Source organism: Muscardinus avellanarius (genome assembly GCF_963383645.1).
Source record: "Muscardinus avellanarius genome assembly, chromosome: 14".
NCBI classification, from domain to species: Eukaryota; Metazoa; Chordata; class Mammalia; order Rodentia; family Gliridae; genus Muscardinus; species Muscardinus avellanarius.
The window spans coordinates 16,394,215-16,411,526 of NC_137800.1; the positions used below are offsets into that span (position 1 = coordinate 16,394,215).

Consider the following 17,312-nt stretch of genomic DNA (forward strand, 5'->3'; position numbering starts at 1 on the left):
GCATTATGGGGGTTAATATATAATATTTGAAAGATGATTTAAGTTATATATGAAAATTTCATTCGGGCTTTTATTAAATACAGTAGTATTTAAAAATTCAGCCCTTTTTTTTACTTCTCAGCTTATCTAGATTTTTTTAAGTTAACTTAAGATAAAATATAAAAAAAGAAAATAACTTTAATTATCTTATATTCCCTTTAAATAGAAGATTAAATTCTCATGTTTATAATTGTAGATAAGATTTCATTATTCATAGAAGTAGGATTTTAGTGCTTTCTTAATCTCTTCATGTCAGAGAGCAAGAATTTTTTAGTTAAATATAGGTTAATCTATACTATTTAGAATGAGATAGTACCAGGTTCATTTGTGAAGAAAAAAATCAAGTCTTATCATTGAAGAGAATATCCCTTGATTTCCTGTAATTTACTTTACCTTGCAACTTAAAAAGCTACATTAAAAGGACTAATGGTTAGATAATTGTTGTACCATTGCAAGAGGACACATAGTTCCCTTATTTGAAATTATAGTGCTTCTCTTTTAGAAAATGGAGCTGCAGAGGACCATTAAGTTGGACTAGCTATTAGAGGACTGGGGAGGAGAAAGGACTGCCCTAAAAGCCACATAAAAGGGAAATCATTTTAACATTATCTTCAGAATCTTAAATTATGCAACTTGCAGGTTATTTTTTAATTTGTAAGAGGTGCTTTTTTTTAAATAACATAGGAGTTTGAAAATAGATATTGCTAGCATGTGTTCAGAGATTGTATCGTCTAAAGAATATAAGCCGGGCATGGTGGCGCATGCTTGTAACCACAGTACTTGGGAGGCTAAGACAGGAGTATCTCAGATTCTCGGCCAGCCTCAGCTACTTTGTGAGGCCCTCTGCAACTTGGTGAGATCCTGTTTCAAAATAAGAAAATAAAAATTAAAATATAGGGCTCGGGGTATAACTTGGAGGTAGAATGTTGCTTGGTTCCATCCCCAGTACTGCCAAAAACAAACAAACAACCACCACAACAACCACAACAATAACAACAACAAATTATATATATATATATATATATATATATATATATATATATAGAGAGAGAGAGAGAGAGAGAGAGAGAGAGAGACAGAGAGAGAGAGACAGAGACAGACAGACAGAGACAGACAGACAGACAGACAGAGTGTGGAGGGTGGTGAGGGGAGTATTTTAGGTTAATAAGGCTCTAGGACATCTTGTAGAAATGAAGGTCCTACAGTTCCCACAATGTGACCCTTGACACAAGGATTAAAATCTAGAATTCTTTCTACTTATTAAGGGAATGACCAAATTGTGGATTGCCTGACCTGTTTTTCTATTACTAGACCAGCAAGTTTTTACTACTTCTCTGGCCATTTTTTAATTAACAGTTGCAAGCTAACCACCCTCTCTTTTTCTTCTTTGTAGTACTAGTTCTGTTCTTGTTTAAAGTTTGAGGATCTCATAAAATTTCTATCGAGGTTGTTAGATTTGGGGAAGACATGTTTCCATTAAATCCCAGATTGCTTTTGAAAAAGCTAATATAGCTTTAATAATACCTTGAAGTACACACGTATTTTGTTACTTGTGATAAATTGAAGTTATAGCATCAAATAAGCGTGAGATTTATTTTTATTTCATTAACTCAGCAAGGTTAATGCCCAGACAAGCTGTGGACACTGGGTCCTCAGGGTTAGAAGCACACCTTTAGGCCATATGCTCTTTATCTTCAGACAACTTTTAAGGAACTATAAGGAGATAAAGCATCACATTTGTTTTAGGCACCTGGATAAAAATGATGGTTTGTATAAATATCTTTTTTTTTTTTTTTTTTTTTTGCAGTACTGGGGCTGGAACCCAGAGGCATTCTACCTTCGAGCTACACTCCCAGCTCAATTTTCTTTTTATTCTTTATGTTGAAACAGGGTCTCACTCAGTTGCAGAGGCCCTCACTAAGTAGCTGAGGCTGTCCGCAAACCGCAATCCTCCTGTCTCAGCCTCCCGAATGCTGTGATTACAAGCATGCGGCACCACACCCGGCTTGTATAAATATCTTAATGTTGTCTTGAGTTATCCCCATTACAAGAAATTAGCAATTGGCCAAAGTAGCAAAATTACTGATAGAAGAGGGAGAAAATTAGAAGTGACAGGAAATCTCTACGTATCATCTCGTGAATCATCTCATTTTGCTGCTAATTAGTCCTAAGCTTTAGTTTTAGAATTGTATACCATACGCTTAGGATTATATATTATTTAGGCTTTGTATGTTTTCTTCATTCTGTTTTCAATGCATGCTGTGACAAGTCTGTTGAATGTATAGTAGCTGTCGTAAGAACTAACCATATGAAAATGTTTCTCTTATCTCCCCTCTCTGGATCCATTTAAAAAATAAATTTCCCTTCTAGGTGGTAAGTTTTCATCCATGATTCTGGATGTGACTTCATTTGCATTGTGATTGCCTGCTATATTGTTATAGCGTCTGACTCCTTAGCATGGCACCCACAAAGTCGCATCGTTTAGAAGACAAATTGAATTATTTCTATGCCTGCTTCTTTCTCCTTCTCCTTAATGCTTATACCATCGAGGCCATCACACCTACTACTTAATCCAATGCCAGAATAGTCCTGTTGGGGAGTTGGCTACTAAACCATTTTCCTTCTCTGCCTTCCCATTGAACCATTCCAGCAGTACAACAGCATGACTTTTCTAAGATGTGCTCTGCTTCCTCTGGGGGAGGGCTGGCCTGGGAGATGAACTTGTTTGGACTGTTTCTTCGTGAATCTTTCCTCTGTGGAATGATGCACTGAAAATGCCTCACTGTGGGTCTTTTCTCGGCCCGCAGTTGTTTTTACTAATAAAATGATGGAATGTATACTAATATTCTACTTCTGGAATAGAACACCATGTTAGATATTGAAATGTCTTTTTTTTTTCCGTATGATTTCTCTCATTCAACAACCACCAGTAGTCTACCTACTCCAGCCTGAACTGTGTGCCGTGTGGGTAAAGATCAGGAATGAAGGAGACAGGCGTGTTCGATGGAAATCAAGTCTCAGCTATGATAGTAATGGCCAGGCTGGCTTCCATTAGTCGGATTTAACTGAAGGTGTCGCTAGCAGGCAGCTGAGACGCTGTGGTGGAAAAACACTGGCCGGTCATCTGAGTTTAACAGTAGATTATGGTTAAACCTTGCTAATTATGCTAGCAAAATAGCAGCCTGGTGTGTATATATGATGTTTTTCCAGGAGAAATTCCTCAATGTCCTTCAGTACCTGCTTTAGAAAAAAGATGGAGGGAGCTGTGCACAGTAGCTCACGCCTGTAATCCCAGTACTTGAGAGGCTGAAATGGGAGGATCACGGGGTTGTTGGCTAGCCTCAGGAACCTAATGAGGGCCTTTGCAACTTAGTGAGACCCTCTTTCAATATTAAAGAAGAAAAAAAATAGAGCTGGGAGTGTAGCTCAGAGGCAGAATGCCCCTGAGTTCAATCCTGTTCCACCAAAAGAAAAGAAAAAAGAAAAAAATGTATGAATAATTTCTCATTATATTAGCATTAGTTTTGACTTGCTTGATCTTGTCTGCACATAATTTATTCTTAGATTAAGTATTTTATAATTATCAATTGATCCCTTTTACCTTTAAAGATCTTCACGAAATATAGAAGAACATTAAACATGCACATATGGCTAAAATTTTATTAAAACCAACTTGAGTTTCTTTTGCTCCATTGGAACGCAGCATGTTGAATATTGCTTGAACTCTCAACGAAACAAGAGCTGAAAATCTTTTTTTTGTTATTGTTGTTTAAAGCTTATACGTTATTGGAACTGCTGTGGATAAAAGGATTTGACATGTCAGAATAAATCCACACATGCTAGTTTTCTTCAGAGGTGTTCTGCTGATGAACCGGCTGGCTCTCTTGTACATGAATCACAGTCAGGATTCAGTTACCCTGGTGGGATTATTTTCTGATCTGAAAATGGTTGGCAGGGGCAGAATAGTAGGCAGGCCCTTTTTTAGACAGACGAATTACATTGAAGAGCAAGATAGATCTGCATATAGTTGGCTCATTTCACAGGTAGGGCTAAAAGATAAGTGAGTCAGTAGGTCGTGGCCGTAGTGAAGCCATAATTAGAGGCCTTGTTTTTAGTCCAAATTTGTGACTGCATCTACTGTTGCATGTAGAAGAGGCAGAGGTTTGATGCTTCTGGGACATTCTGATGGGTCCCTCTCCAGCGGTACTCCCTCCAGATTACTTATATAATTGTCAAATAGTGCCTTCTATTTCTTTTTTTTTTTTTTTTTTTTTGGTGGTACTGGGGTTCCTGGAAGCCCTCCTTCCTCCGGGCTACACTCCCAGACCTATTTTATATTTTTGAAACAGGGTCTCTTACGCCAGCACGGCTGGCTTCGAACCTGCGCGATCCTCCTGTCTCCGCCTCCCAAGCGCGGGGATTACAAGCGTGCGCCACCACGCCCGGCTAGTGCCTTCTATTTCTAAAATATCTATTTAACAATTTTATTATCTGGCTGGGTATGGTAGAACATGTCTATCATCTTAGCACTCGGGAGGCTGGCAGGAAGATCACAGGTTTGAGGCTAGCCTCAACAATGTAGTGAGGCTTTCGGCAACTTAGATCCTGTTTCCAAATACAGAAAATGAGCCTGGGGATATAGCTTGGAGGTAGAATGCCCCTGGGTTCAATCCTTAGCACCACACACAAAAAAGATTTTATCACCTAAAATTTGAAATACTCAGGGTATGTTCAATATCTTCCCTCATCTGAGTTTATTGTAGGAAGCAAGACCTTATAGTTTTTACTTTTTTCTTCCTCCTCCTTCTCCTTTTCTTCTTCCCTTCTGTGTGTGTGTGTGTGTGTGTGTGTGTGTGTGTGTGTGTGTGTGTTAGGTTACATGATTTTTTTTTTTTTTTTTGCAATACCGGGAATGGAACAACCCAGGGGCATTGTACCTCTGAGCTATGTCCCCCCAGCCCTGGTTTATAGTCTATATATATATATCAGGTCTGGGGATGGAACCCAGGGGGGCATTTAACCTCTGAGCTACACCTCTTGCCCCTTTTTAAATTATTATTCATTTGGAAACACGGTCTCACTACGTTGCAGAGAGCCTCACTAAGTAGGTGAGGCTGTCTGCGAACTGTGATCCTCAGGTCTCAGCCTCCTGAATGCTGGGATTACAAACCTGCACCACCACTCCCAGCTTAGTCTTTTTAATTTTTGAAACAGGGTCTTATTGAGTTGCGAAGAGCCTCACTAAATAGCTGAGGCTGTCTGAAAGAACCGTGATCCTCTGGTCTCCGCCTCCCGAATGCCTGGATTTACAAGCATGTGGCATCACTCCCGGCTTACATGATGTTTTTAATGGTTAAAACACTGGTTAATACACCATACTGGTAGAAGAAAAGTCAAGGAATAGCTTATAGGTTTTTTTTTTTTTTTTAACAGATTAATGTTAAAAGGACAGGTGGAGTTTGTGGGCACTGTGAGCTCTGGCCATGCAGTAGTGCTAGAGGAGGTCTGAGAAGAAAGAAACACAGAGAGATGAAGGCCCCTGACCATTGCCCTGTCCCGAGATGACCTGGCCACTAGCACACCAGCCAGTGGTTTCTCTCTCTCCCCATTCTTTCCCAATAAAAAGCCTTTAGTCTGGAAAGAAGCTTTCTGACTCTCGTGGGCTCTCTCCCCAGCTAGATGCCTCCTTCCAGGCTTTAGTCCTAAGTAAAGCATCTGTGCCCTGCTGTTGGGCGGTGTTTCCTTTTCCCCCATGTACCCCAACAGTGTTGAGATTGAGGTAGGTCATAGGAGTTCACTGTTTCTCTTCCAGTCTGTAAATTGCATTCGTAGATCAGCTTTGTAGGAGCCTAGAAATTTGAGTGGTGGATAAACATTTGGGTTATTATCAGGAGTGGAAAGACAATCATAAAAATGTAATTAAGTAAATGTAATCCTCTTACCTTCCTCACACTGCGCTATCTTATATTTCTAAACTCAAAATCATTAGAAACCTCCAGGAGGTTAATGAGGTGTATGGAGCTAAAAGTCTCCAGGAATCCCTGCCATTGTCATCGTTTCACCTGGCAGCTGCCTTCAGTGCACTTCGCCTCGTCCCTGCTCCCCTCCTCCTCCGGGAGACCTGTCCTTCCCCTGTGCACCTCTTCCCTGAGCTGCCCCGCATCCTCCGTGCCCACTCTCATGAACGCTCTTTGGCTTTTGCTTTCCTGCCCGAGCTTGACCTGTGGTAGATTCTAACCATGACCATTAGGTTCTCTGAAGCCAGGACAGCCGCCTCCTCCTGGAATTCTCTTCTCCACCTCGTTGACAGGATGTCCGGCTCCCCAACCGCAGTGGCTTCCCCGGCTTTCCCTCATTCCTTGGAGCTTCTCGGAGACAGGAATTCCAACAGAAGCATCAGGCCTGGAGCTCGGCCACAGAGGGTTTCTAGTGGGGTGTGACATTTATTTCCACCATGACTATTTCTATCACCAGAATGAGTGTTATGGGATACCCTGACATACCAGCCACCAGCTGTGGAAATGTCTTCATAGAAAAAAAAAGTGCCATGATTTGAAGTTTTTAGATTTTTAGGATGCAATTTATGATCGTCTTGGTGACTGCCCAGGTTTTATGGGAATCTTTAAGTATGTCAATGTTTTCTATTGATGGTCCATTTTGTTGGATTCCATGATTCCTCATGAAAGGCTTCCTCCTCCCTCCACCGCCTCCCTGCACCTCCTTCACCCCTCCCTCCATGGCACTTATGCTTTGCTCAGAACGAGGTCACATGTGGAAAATCCATCCGGTGGCTTTTATCATTTGACTCAGAGGGGCTGACTTAGGGCCCTGGACTGAACTACTTTAGACATTTATCCATTACCACTCGGGGTGTGTGTGTGTGTGTGTGTGTGTGTGTGTGTGTGTGTGTGTGTGTGTGTGTGAAACAGGGTCTCACTGAGTTGCGGAGTGTCTAAGTAGCTGAGGCTGTCTGCGAATCGCGATCCTCGGGTCTCAGCCTCCCAAATGCTGGGATCACAGGTGTGCGCCACCATGCCCACTCATACCATTCCTACCACATTGCGACAGTTCATTCATAGAAGGTGATAGAGGCAGGCAGGTCCAACTCCATCTGGAGTCAGGTTTACTCCCCGCAAATGGCTTGAGGGGAGAGAGAGTAAGGATTGGAGTGTCACTGAATGCCAGCTCCATTCTTATCACTTAATTCAGTGTCTGTCCTGTGATCTACTCAAGAGTAAAGCAATCTTTGCTTATATGTGTGTGTGTGTGTGGGGGGGTACTGGGGTTCCTGGAAACCCTTCTACCTCCGGACTACACTCCCAGACCTATTTTTACATTTTTATTTGGAAACAGGGTCTCCTAAGCCAGCGCGCGCGGCTGGCTTCGAACCTGCGTGATCCTCCTGTCTCTGCCTCCCAAGCGCGGGGATGACAAGCGTGCGCCACCACGCCCGGCTAATCTTTGCATTTTGATAAGGAGTTTAGTGTGCTGGTTTCCTTGTTTTCTCTTGCTAGAGGAAATCATTTATATTAGGTAGTGAAAAAAACTATTCTTAGAACACTTCTCAGACTTTAATCTCAGGATTTCTTTATACTCTTAAAATTTGGGGGGGGGGACCCAAAAAGCTTTTTTTAATATTTTAATACCAAATTAGAAACCAAATTGATAAAATTTAACATTAAATCATTAAAACCCATTAAAGGAATAACAATTTCTATGCTATGCTTTCTCAAGTGAAGAAAAAATTAGTGAAAGAAGAGCATTTAAAATTTTTTCAAATATTTTCAATATTTGCCTTAAAAGTTGACAGATTCTTATATCTGCGTTTGCATTTAGTATCTGGCGCTAAATCAGAAGTCATGTAGCTTCTAGAAACTTGTAAACTTGAGAATGAATAAAGGAGAATGAAAAAGTAAGTTTTAGTTTTATAAAAGTTCACCTTAAGGTCACCCCTTATGGACACCTGGGACAGGATCCCTGAATTACACTTGGAGATTGGTTCCCATATATCTTTTGTTTATTATTATTGTTGTTGTTGTTGTTATTATTATTATTATTGTTATTATTATTTTATCATTTCCAGTTCCCTTTGCAATGGTAAAGAATTACAAGAAGGAAGAGTAAGGTGAAAATCAGACCCATGTTTCGGGCATCCCCAAAGGTTGAACTTAAAACACTTGGATTAGCTCTGTGACGGGGGCGTATCCTAAACACACATCTAGTACTGTAGCTTCCCGCTTGGGGGGTGTACTGAGGACCCCGCTCTGAAGCGTGGCCACCCGAGGGCAGCATAGCACAGCTGCACTTACTTGACACAAAGACAGAAAACAAAGGCAGAGCCGCAGCTTGGAGCAGAGATCCCTGATGAAGTCATTACCAAATCAGTAGTATGCTTTTTCACCATTTATTGTAACATGTTGGAGGAGGTGGAATTGTGATGTGGGAGGGCACGCCTGCTGTGTTTTTAATATCCCGAGATGTACAAAGCCAGATTTTACCAACGGATGACGAGAGCTTTCTCCGAAAGCATGTTTCCCTCAAAGCTCCCAGACCCTACGCTGTCAGAGAAGAATAATGTGAGGATCACTCTGCCCAACTCAGCCTCGAGGTCAGAGTCGATGCTGGGATTCGCTTTCCTAGCCAGTCGCTGATTGAGACAGCTGGTCCTATTGGCGGCTGTCCCTGGGGACAGAGTTGAAGTTGACCTGGGTCAGAGCTGGGTAGGTTTCCTTGATTGTCAGGGAAGTCAAAGGCTTGGTCACGGGTATGCTGGATTTTTGACAGGAGTTTGCAGGGTTTTGGGGTGCCTCTGCTGAGGCTGAAGGTGTCCATCTTAACTAACACCCTTTTCCTCATTACCACCACAGTTAGGAGGTGGTTCTTTACTAGGTTGGGGAAAAAATGCTTTAGTAGAGGGAAAGACTAAAAGTAAGAGAGAATGTATCGGGATGCTTGTCTCTTTGCCTGCTCGTGTGGTTCATGTTGACCTCAATACCAATGCCACCTCCAGTTTTCTTTGCGAGCAGGGGTGAGTAAAGTATGGCTTCTAGGTTAAATGCAGCTGAAGGCTGTTTTGTAATTAAAGTTTTCTTGGATCACAGTCACAACTATTTGTGTGCATCTTCACACTAAAGACTATATGGTCTACAAAGCCTAAAATATTAACTGTGTGATCCTTCACAGAAATATGCAGAATGCACGCCTGTAGATTATTGCCTACAGTTTAGATACTCCCTGCCCCAAACACGGGTTGAGGACAAGATGTTTATTTAAAATTCTGACAGGGTATACATTAAAAACATCCAAATTATTTACTGTAAAAATCCATCAAAGACTCTCACTCCAGAGGAATTTAAATAACTAGAGAAAGCAGCTTTTTTTTTTTTTTGAGTTGTAAAAATATATTTGAAAATGGCAATATAAAGTTGGGCATGGTAGTCCACACCTGTCATCTCAGTACTTGGGAGGCCAAGATGGGAAGATCACAGATTTGAGGTCAGCCCCAGCAACTTAGCAAGACCCTATTTAAAAGTCAAAGAGCTAGGGATGTATCTCAGAGGTAGAACGTCCCCTGGGTTGTTCATCTCTGGTACCAAAGGAAGAAATTGGCGATCTAATCCAGGAAGAGACGGCCTTAAATTTATCTGGGAATGTGAAGCTCCAGTAATAGGGTGTTTTGACTTTTTGATTAATATTTCTTTCATTAAAGATAATTTCTTAATTGGCTGACTATTTAAGATTTGGAGCTGTCTAGCATTTTGAGTTCCCAAATATGATTTTTATGTTTTGGTGGGTTTTCTCATTCATTTTTGAACATTAAACATTTGGTTAAAATGCCTCCTGATTTCTAAGGTAATGAGCCAGAGAGTTCTACTCAGCTCCCCAGATCTGGCTGGAAATGCAGCATTGATCTCAAGGGACCATTCTTAAGCCTCTTGGTATACCAGGAGGCTCTTTTAAAGCTCTAAGCTGCATTGATCTAATGGGAAGGAATTTAGAACCTTAGAGAGCACTTTGTTAGCACGAATCTGGGCAGCTTTTGTTAGAGCACAGGCCTAGTTTCATCCGAAGTCATGAATCGATTTGGGAAGAAAATGAATAGGATATGACAGTGTATGGCTTCCCTGTGATACCTAAGAAACATCGAGCTTCAGAGTCAATTAGAATTAGCTTTATCCGTGGGACAGTGTTTGTTGAACAAAAGCATTTCAGAATTGATGATTGATTATGACAAGGAGAAAAAAAATTAAGGCATTAGAAGGATGTTTCCTTGATGACAAGGATGTCGTTTTTACTTTTAATCCCATTAAAATGATGTAGAAGCCTGTGGAGTGAGGAGAATGTCTAAATACGTATTCCAGTTAGAAGCAAAGTGGACTGACGTGACCCTTCACCTATGCTCCTGAACCTTACCTAAAAGAATTGCCAATGAGTCAGAGGAGCACTGCAAATGACAGATAGAAACAACTCGAGCTAATCACATATTCAAGATAGTTGGACGCCTTTGAACCATGGGCAGCCTCGAGTCTTGGTTATCATTTCCTGCATTAGTAAGACAAAATGGTACACAAGTACAGTGTATTATGCTATTGGACTGACATGTCCCGGGATGCAAGACCCAGGGAGCAGTCTTCCCCAGTATGGGCAGGAGACTGATTCTAGGATCCCTGTTACCCACGTGGTGCCAAGTTGTGGCAAATGAGGCTGATCAAAAACCGAAAGGAAAAGCTAGGAAATAAGACACAATGGGGACCTTAGACCAACAACCTGAAAGGCTTTGTGCGCATGCCCAAGAAAGACCTAAGGCTTTAAACTTCCACCACTGGCTGAACTTGAGGTTCTGTACAAGCAGGAAGTCCAGGCTAAGACATTCGAATAGTAAGCTGCCTCCGGGAGCGTTGAAGGCTGGCCTCCACGTGCACCCAGAGCCATTTTGCAAAGTCTGTCTTGTTCGTCTGGCGTGGTTCATGAGTCTCTGCTCTGTTAGCCATGTGGTCAGCTAATGGTTGGACAGAGCTTTCCTCCATTGCTGGGAACCAGCGCAGGAAAAGTCACTCAATAATCAGTGACGGTCTTCAGAATCAGATTTACAGTTTCCATGCTATACTTAAAATCTGTAGTTTGGAACCGGCCTTAGCGATACACGCTTTTAATTCCAATATTCAGGAAGCTGAGATAGAAGGATTGTGATTTGTGAACAGCCTCAGCTACTTAGTGAGGTCCTTTGCAACACAGTGATACGCTGTTTCAAAATAAAGAAAAAATAGGGCTGGGGGTATAGCTCATCCCCAGTACCTCAAAAACAAAGCAAACCAAAAAAAAAAAAAAAAAAAAAAAAACCACCTCTCTAAATTGGAACAAAAATATGAGACTGGTGAAGAAACAGGGAAGTATGGCCCATACACAAGGAAAGAGGGCAATCAGTAAAACTCTCTTAAAAATGCCAGACACTGGTCTTAAAGAGATTATAAAAATTAATTAAAAACATCCAGCTGTGTGCATGGTTGCACCGACCTGTAATTCCAGTACTTGGGAGGCTGAGATAGGAGGATCGCAGGTTCATGGCCAGCCTCAAATGGCCAGCCTACATGGCCCTCCGCGATTTAATGTGACCTTGTTTCAAAATAAAATAGGGATAGAGGTGTAGCTAAGAGGTAAAATGGCCCTGGGTTCAGTCCCTAGTACCACCAACATAAATCATTTTTTTTACTAGAAACAAAGTATGGCACTTGATAAAGGAGTCAGTCTACCATGAAGGTATAATAAATTCAATGAATACAGGCACCAGGATATTGTAATAAAATATATCTGGTACCTAACATCGAGGAACCTTGTAGGTATGCCTTTGTAAACAGAACCTAGAACCACCTTTGGTTCTATTTGGTCTTTGACCACAGTTTCTGACACAGATCTTCTGAGTCCCTGAGGGAGGAGCTGGAGTTTCAGACACAAAGGTCCTGAATCCCCTGAATTTTCCTGGGTGAGAGGAGCATCTTTTAAGCTGTGGCTGAAACTCTTAGGCACTACTGGATGGCATTAGGATGGGGCTAGTTGCCAAGGAAACCAACCATGTGATTAGAGGTTGAAATTTGCAGCCTCCCCTCCATAGACAAAACTCTAACTTTGGGGAAGAAAAAGGGACTAAAGGTTGAATATCTGCCATTGACTTAATCAGTCATACTACTTATTAGAGCTGCTCTAAAAACCCACAAGAACAACATTCAAAGAGCTTCCAGCGTGGTGGATACAGCCAGGTAGCAGGAGGGGGGGCACCCAACTCCACGGGCATAGAAGCCCCTGTGCTTGGGACTCTTTAACACCTCATTCTAAGTATTTCCTCATCTGGCTGCTCTTCTGTATCCTCGGTATCCTTCCTATTAGTGAGCCATTCTAGCAAGTTAGAAATTGAACCTCAGGACAGGTGATAGGAGCCCCTGTTTGTACCTGGTCAGAAGTATAGGTGAGGGTCCACTACTCGTGGTTGGCATCTGAGTGGGGGCCAGTTTTGTGAGACTGAACGCTTCACCTGTGAAGTCTCATGTTCTCTGCAGGTAAGTGGTGTCAGAATTGACCTTGAATTGTAGGACCTTCTGCTAGCACTGGAGAATTGGTTGCTTGTGGTGAGAAAGCTCCATAGATTTTTATCCATCAGAAGTGAAATATTAAGTGATGTGTAAGGGGAAAGTTGTCCTCCCCCTCCCAGCACATAAGACAGACCTAAGAGACATCAGTAAACAACATCAGAATAAAAGGAGCAGTATGTGATTCAACAATAATAGTTTCTGCGGCATGGGAGGTAACTAGGTGGGAGAGTACCTGGGCTCAATCCCCAGCATTGCAAAAACAAAAGCCCATGACAACAAAAAGAATAGTTAGGATGTCAGTATCTCACCTTCAGTTATGCTTAGAACAACTGCATAGAATGTCAACAAGGAACTGGAGGACTTGAACAGTACTCTAAGTCATGTACAGCTAATCTAAAACTTGGTAAACACTTCAACAACAGGAGAGTATTCAAGTACACATGGACTATTCACCAGGATAGGATAAAGCACACGTCTCACATTCAAAAGAATTAAGATATATACAAATCATGTTCTTGGTATACAATGGAATGAAAGTAGAAACCAATAGAAGTAAGTTTCTGGAGAGTTAAACGTTATTCTCTGTAATCAGTGGGTCAAAGAAGTTCATAAGGAAAATTAAAAAGTACTTTGAGATGAAAATGCAAACAATAAAAAACTGATAGGACACAGCTGAAGCAAAGCTAAGGAGCAAGTTTTTTACCATAAATCCCTACACTAAAAAAATGATCTCAAGTCAGCAGTGAAATCAACTGAGAAATGGTACAAAATCAAACCAATAAAGCTAAATGAAGAAAACGCTGAACAGTGGAAATAAATGATGTAGAACAGTAAAGCAGAAAAAACAAACCATGAACCCAGAGGTTTATCTTTTGTAAAGATCAATAACATTAATAAACATGTAGACTGGCCATTAAAAAAATCTGAAATCACTAAAATCAGTAATGAAAGAGGAGATATCACCATCGCTATTATAGAAAGGGAACTATAAGTGAATGGTGTCAACAATGATGTGTCAAATTAGGTTAGCTAGATAAAATGGACAGATTCTGGAAAAGAAACACTAAAATTTGAGAAAAAGAGAATCTAAATAGACCTTTGCAAGTTAAGGGTTTAGTAATTAAACATCCCATGAGGAAGAGCCCAAACAGATGGCTTCCCTTATAAACTGTACCACACCTTTTCATTTTATTTTTATTTTGTGGTACTGGGGATTGAACCCAGGGGTATTGTATCTCCAAACTATACCTTCAGCCCTATTTTTGTTTTGAAATTGGGTCTCACTAGGTTTATGAGACTCTCACTAGCTGAGACTGTCCTTGAACCTGTGATCCTCCTGTCTCAACCTCTCAAGTACTGGGATTACAGGTGTGTCCACCACACCCACCTCTGTACCATACCTTTAAAGAGGTTTTAGCCAGTCATGGTGGCCCACACATGTAATCCCATTACTTGGGCTGAGACCAGACAGCTGCAGGTTCCAGGTCAGCTCCAGCAACTTTGTGATAAAGGGCTGAGGGAGAGAGTAGCTCAGAGGTATCCCTAATACCAACAAAAATACGTAGAGGTTTTTTAACATCAATTCTTTACAAACTCTTCCAAAAATATAAAGTAGGAAGAAACACTTCCCAAATCATTCTGTGAGGATGTATTATGCTACTACCAAAACAAAGCTATCAAAGAAAACTAATATTCCTTATAAATATTCTGTGTGGAAAAAATAAAAAGCCAAATTTAATCAAAAAATAGGTTATACACAGGCATACCTTGAAGATGTCATCTGGTACCAGACAACCACAACAAAGCTAATATAGCTGTAACTAAGTCACAAATTTATTGTTTTTCCTGGCTATATTAAAGTTATGTGTGTAGTCTAAGTATACCATAACATTGTGTTTATCTAATGAAAATACTCTATTGTTAAAAATAATGCCAACAGCCATCCAAGATCTCAACAAATGAGAATCATTTTGCTGGTGGAAAATTTTGCTTCCTGTTGATGGATACCTGATTGATACTTCCTTTTGAAAACAAAAGCTTTCCGTTTGGTACTGGGTACTGTTTAAAAGCTTCTTTCAAGATTGGAGGCATCTTCTCAAACCCAGCTGCTGCTTTATCAACTAAATTGATCTAATATTTTAAATCCTTTGTTACCATTTCAACCATGTTGACAGCCATCTTTACCAGAGGTAGAATTTATCTCAAGAGCCCACTTTCTTTGTTAATCATTGAGAAGCAACCCCTTTGTAAAGTTTTTCTATAAGACTGTAGTGACTCAATCCCATCTTCAGGCCCTACTTTGAATTCTGGGTCTCTTATTTTTTTGTATCACATCTGCAATTACTGTCTCCAATAAAAACCTAAACCCCTCAAAGTCCTCCATGGCGGCTGGAATCAACTTCTTCCAAACTCCTATTCATGTTGAGATTTTGACCTCCTTCCATGAATCACAAATGTCCTTAATGGCATCTTCAACGATGAATATTTTCCAGAAAGTTTTCAGTTTACTTTTCCCAGGTGTATCAGAGGAATCGTGATTTTATTTCTTCTGTTTTTTGGTACGCACATTTTTTAGTCCACATTTATGTAGAAGCTTATTCAATGTTTTGATTTTACACGTGAAAATCTTTTTTTTTTTGTTATCACTCAAATCTTATTTGCAAAAAAAATATGTAAGTTGACATGCAGGTTGTACTTCTTTATAAAATTTTAAGTGTTAAAAATATTTTCTTCTAGCCAGGCATGATAGCAGACGGTTGTAATCCCAGTACTTGGGGAGGCTGAGATAGAGGATCCTGGATTTGTGGCCAGCCTTGGCAACTTAGGCCCTCCACAACTTAGTGAGACCCTGCTTTAAAATAAAAAATAAAGTTAGGTTCAGGGTGAAGCTCAGAGATACAGTGCCCCTAAGTTTATTCTCCAGTATCACGCACACACATGTACAAAACAAAAAACTCCCCAAAATATTTTCTCCTAGAATAATTTATAATTGTTAGTAACTGTTGCTTAAAATCAGATAATGTTATAAGTATTTGAATTTCTTAGATTATATATTAGAAATATTTTTGGCGATTTACTGGTGATTAAATTAGGTCTTTTTTTAACTTGTTAAAAGTAAAGCATGGAAAGAGAATTTGTTACCTAGTGAGTCTTCAATCATCTTGTCCAATCCTTGGAACATACCCCAAAAAGGCCTCACTAAATCATATCAAAATGATGTGATTATACTTATTACTTTTTACCCCGAGGCACTTTTTTTGACCTGATTTATTTGAAAAGGCCTGGGAAAATTGAGTTTTTGTCTTTTTCAGTATACCGTTGCAAAACACTATTTTTCATCAAAGTTCCCTTCTGTGCTTTAAACAGTCATCAAAACTTTGGAACTGGAGATTTAATTTATGGAAAGTATCTACCAAATCAGTTCTTTGGCAAAGCCACTTCCCAGTGTCAAGCCATTCATCTGGTTTTTCCACATCAAATCTATGCCTTCATTATTGATGGAAGAGGTGACATTTTTAACAACAAAAACAAAAACAAAAAAATTAGCACTTTCACTAAATATTTAAGATATCCCTGTGGGATGAGTTGTTTTGTTGTTTTGTTTTGAGAAATAAGAGAAAGGCAGCTGTGAAAGAGGGAAGGTACACAGATTATCAATGCCAATCACAATGTCCTGCGGAGAGGAGCAGGGAGTGGGGTGGGAGTTGCTGAGGGCTCACCGTGTGCTGTGTATGTATATGTCTCTGTTGCTCTGAACTTTATCATGATGTATTATCACATGCACTACTACTACTACACTAATAATAATAATAATAATAATAATAATAATAATAATAGTGATAGAAATAGAACTACCAATTAAGAAAGAGGCAAGGTACTAAGTATTTACTGTTCATATACTTAGGGTATTTTCTCTCCTCCGACATCTTTTTTTTGTGGTTGAGATTCTGTATACATATTCCCTTACAACTATGGGTGGCTGATCATCCATTAAAAGTCTACCTTCAGCTGGGCGTGGTGATGCGAGCTTCTAATCCTAGCATTCAGGAGGCGGAGACCAGAGGATCACGGTTCCCAGACAGCTTCAGATATCTGAGTTGCGAGGCCCTTCGTAACTCAGTGACACCCTGTTTTAAAAATAAAAGACTAAAAAATAGGGCTGGGGGTGTAGCTAGGAGCTACAATGCCTCTGGGTTCCATCTCTGGTACTGCAAAAAAAAAAAAAAAAAAAAAAAAAGAAAGAAAAAGTCTATCTCAAGAACCGTGCTTACAGGGATATTTATTTATTATTTATTTGTTTGTTTATTTTTGGTGGTACTAGGGGTGGAATCCAGGGGCTTTTCTACCTCTGGGCTATACTCCCAGACCTATTTTTATATTTTATTTGGAAACAGGGTCTCACTAAGTTGCTGAGAGCCTCACTAAGTAGCTGAGGCTGGCTTCAAACCTGTGCGATCCCCCTGTCTCAGCCTCCCAAGAGCGGGGATTAGAAGCGTGCACCACCACGCCCAGCTTTGTTTTAAATACTTTTGTTCTACCCTGCTCTTAGTCACTTATGGATGAGTAAGATAGCCTTGGAAAGCACAGTCTACTTATAAGAATATTGTGGACAGAGACCTTTTATTATTCATTTGGAATACGTTGGCTAGAGATGCCAGGCCTGTGGCCCTTGTCTGTACTGTGCATCAA

At 40.4% G+C, this 17,312-nt stretch overlaps 1 protein-coding gene across 3 annotated transcripts in view; it reads left to right on the forward strand.

Annotated features, from left to right (window-relative positions):
* The window catches only part of PSD3 (pleckstrin and Sec7 domain containing 3), a gene marked incomplete at both ends in the record, with an annotated part of 521,001 nt that overhangs the window by 284,343 nt on the left and 219,346 nt on the right, over positions 1-17,312 (forward strand). The gene's annotated exons all lie outside the window — the stretch shown is intronic.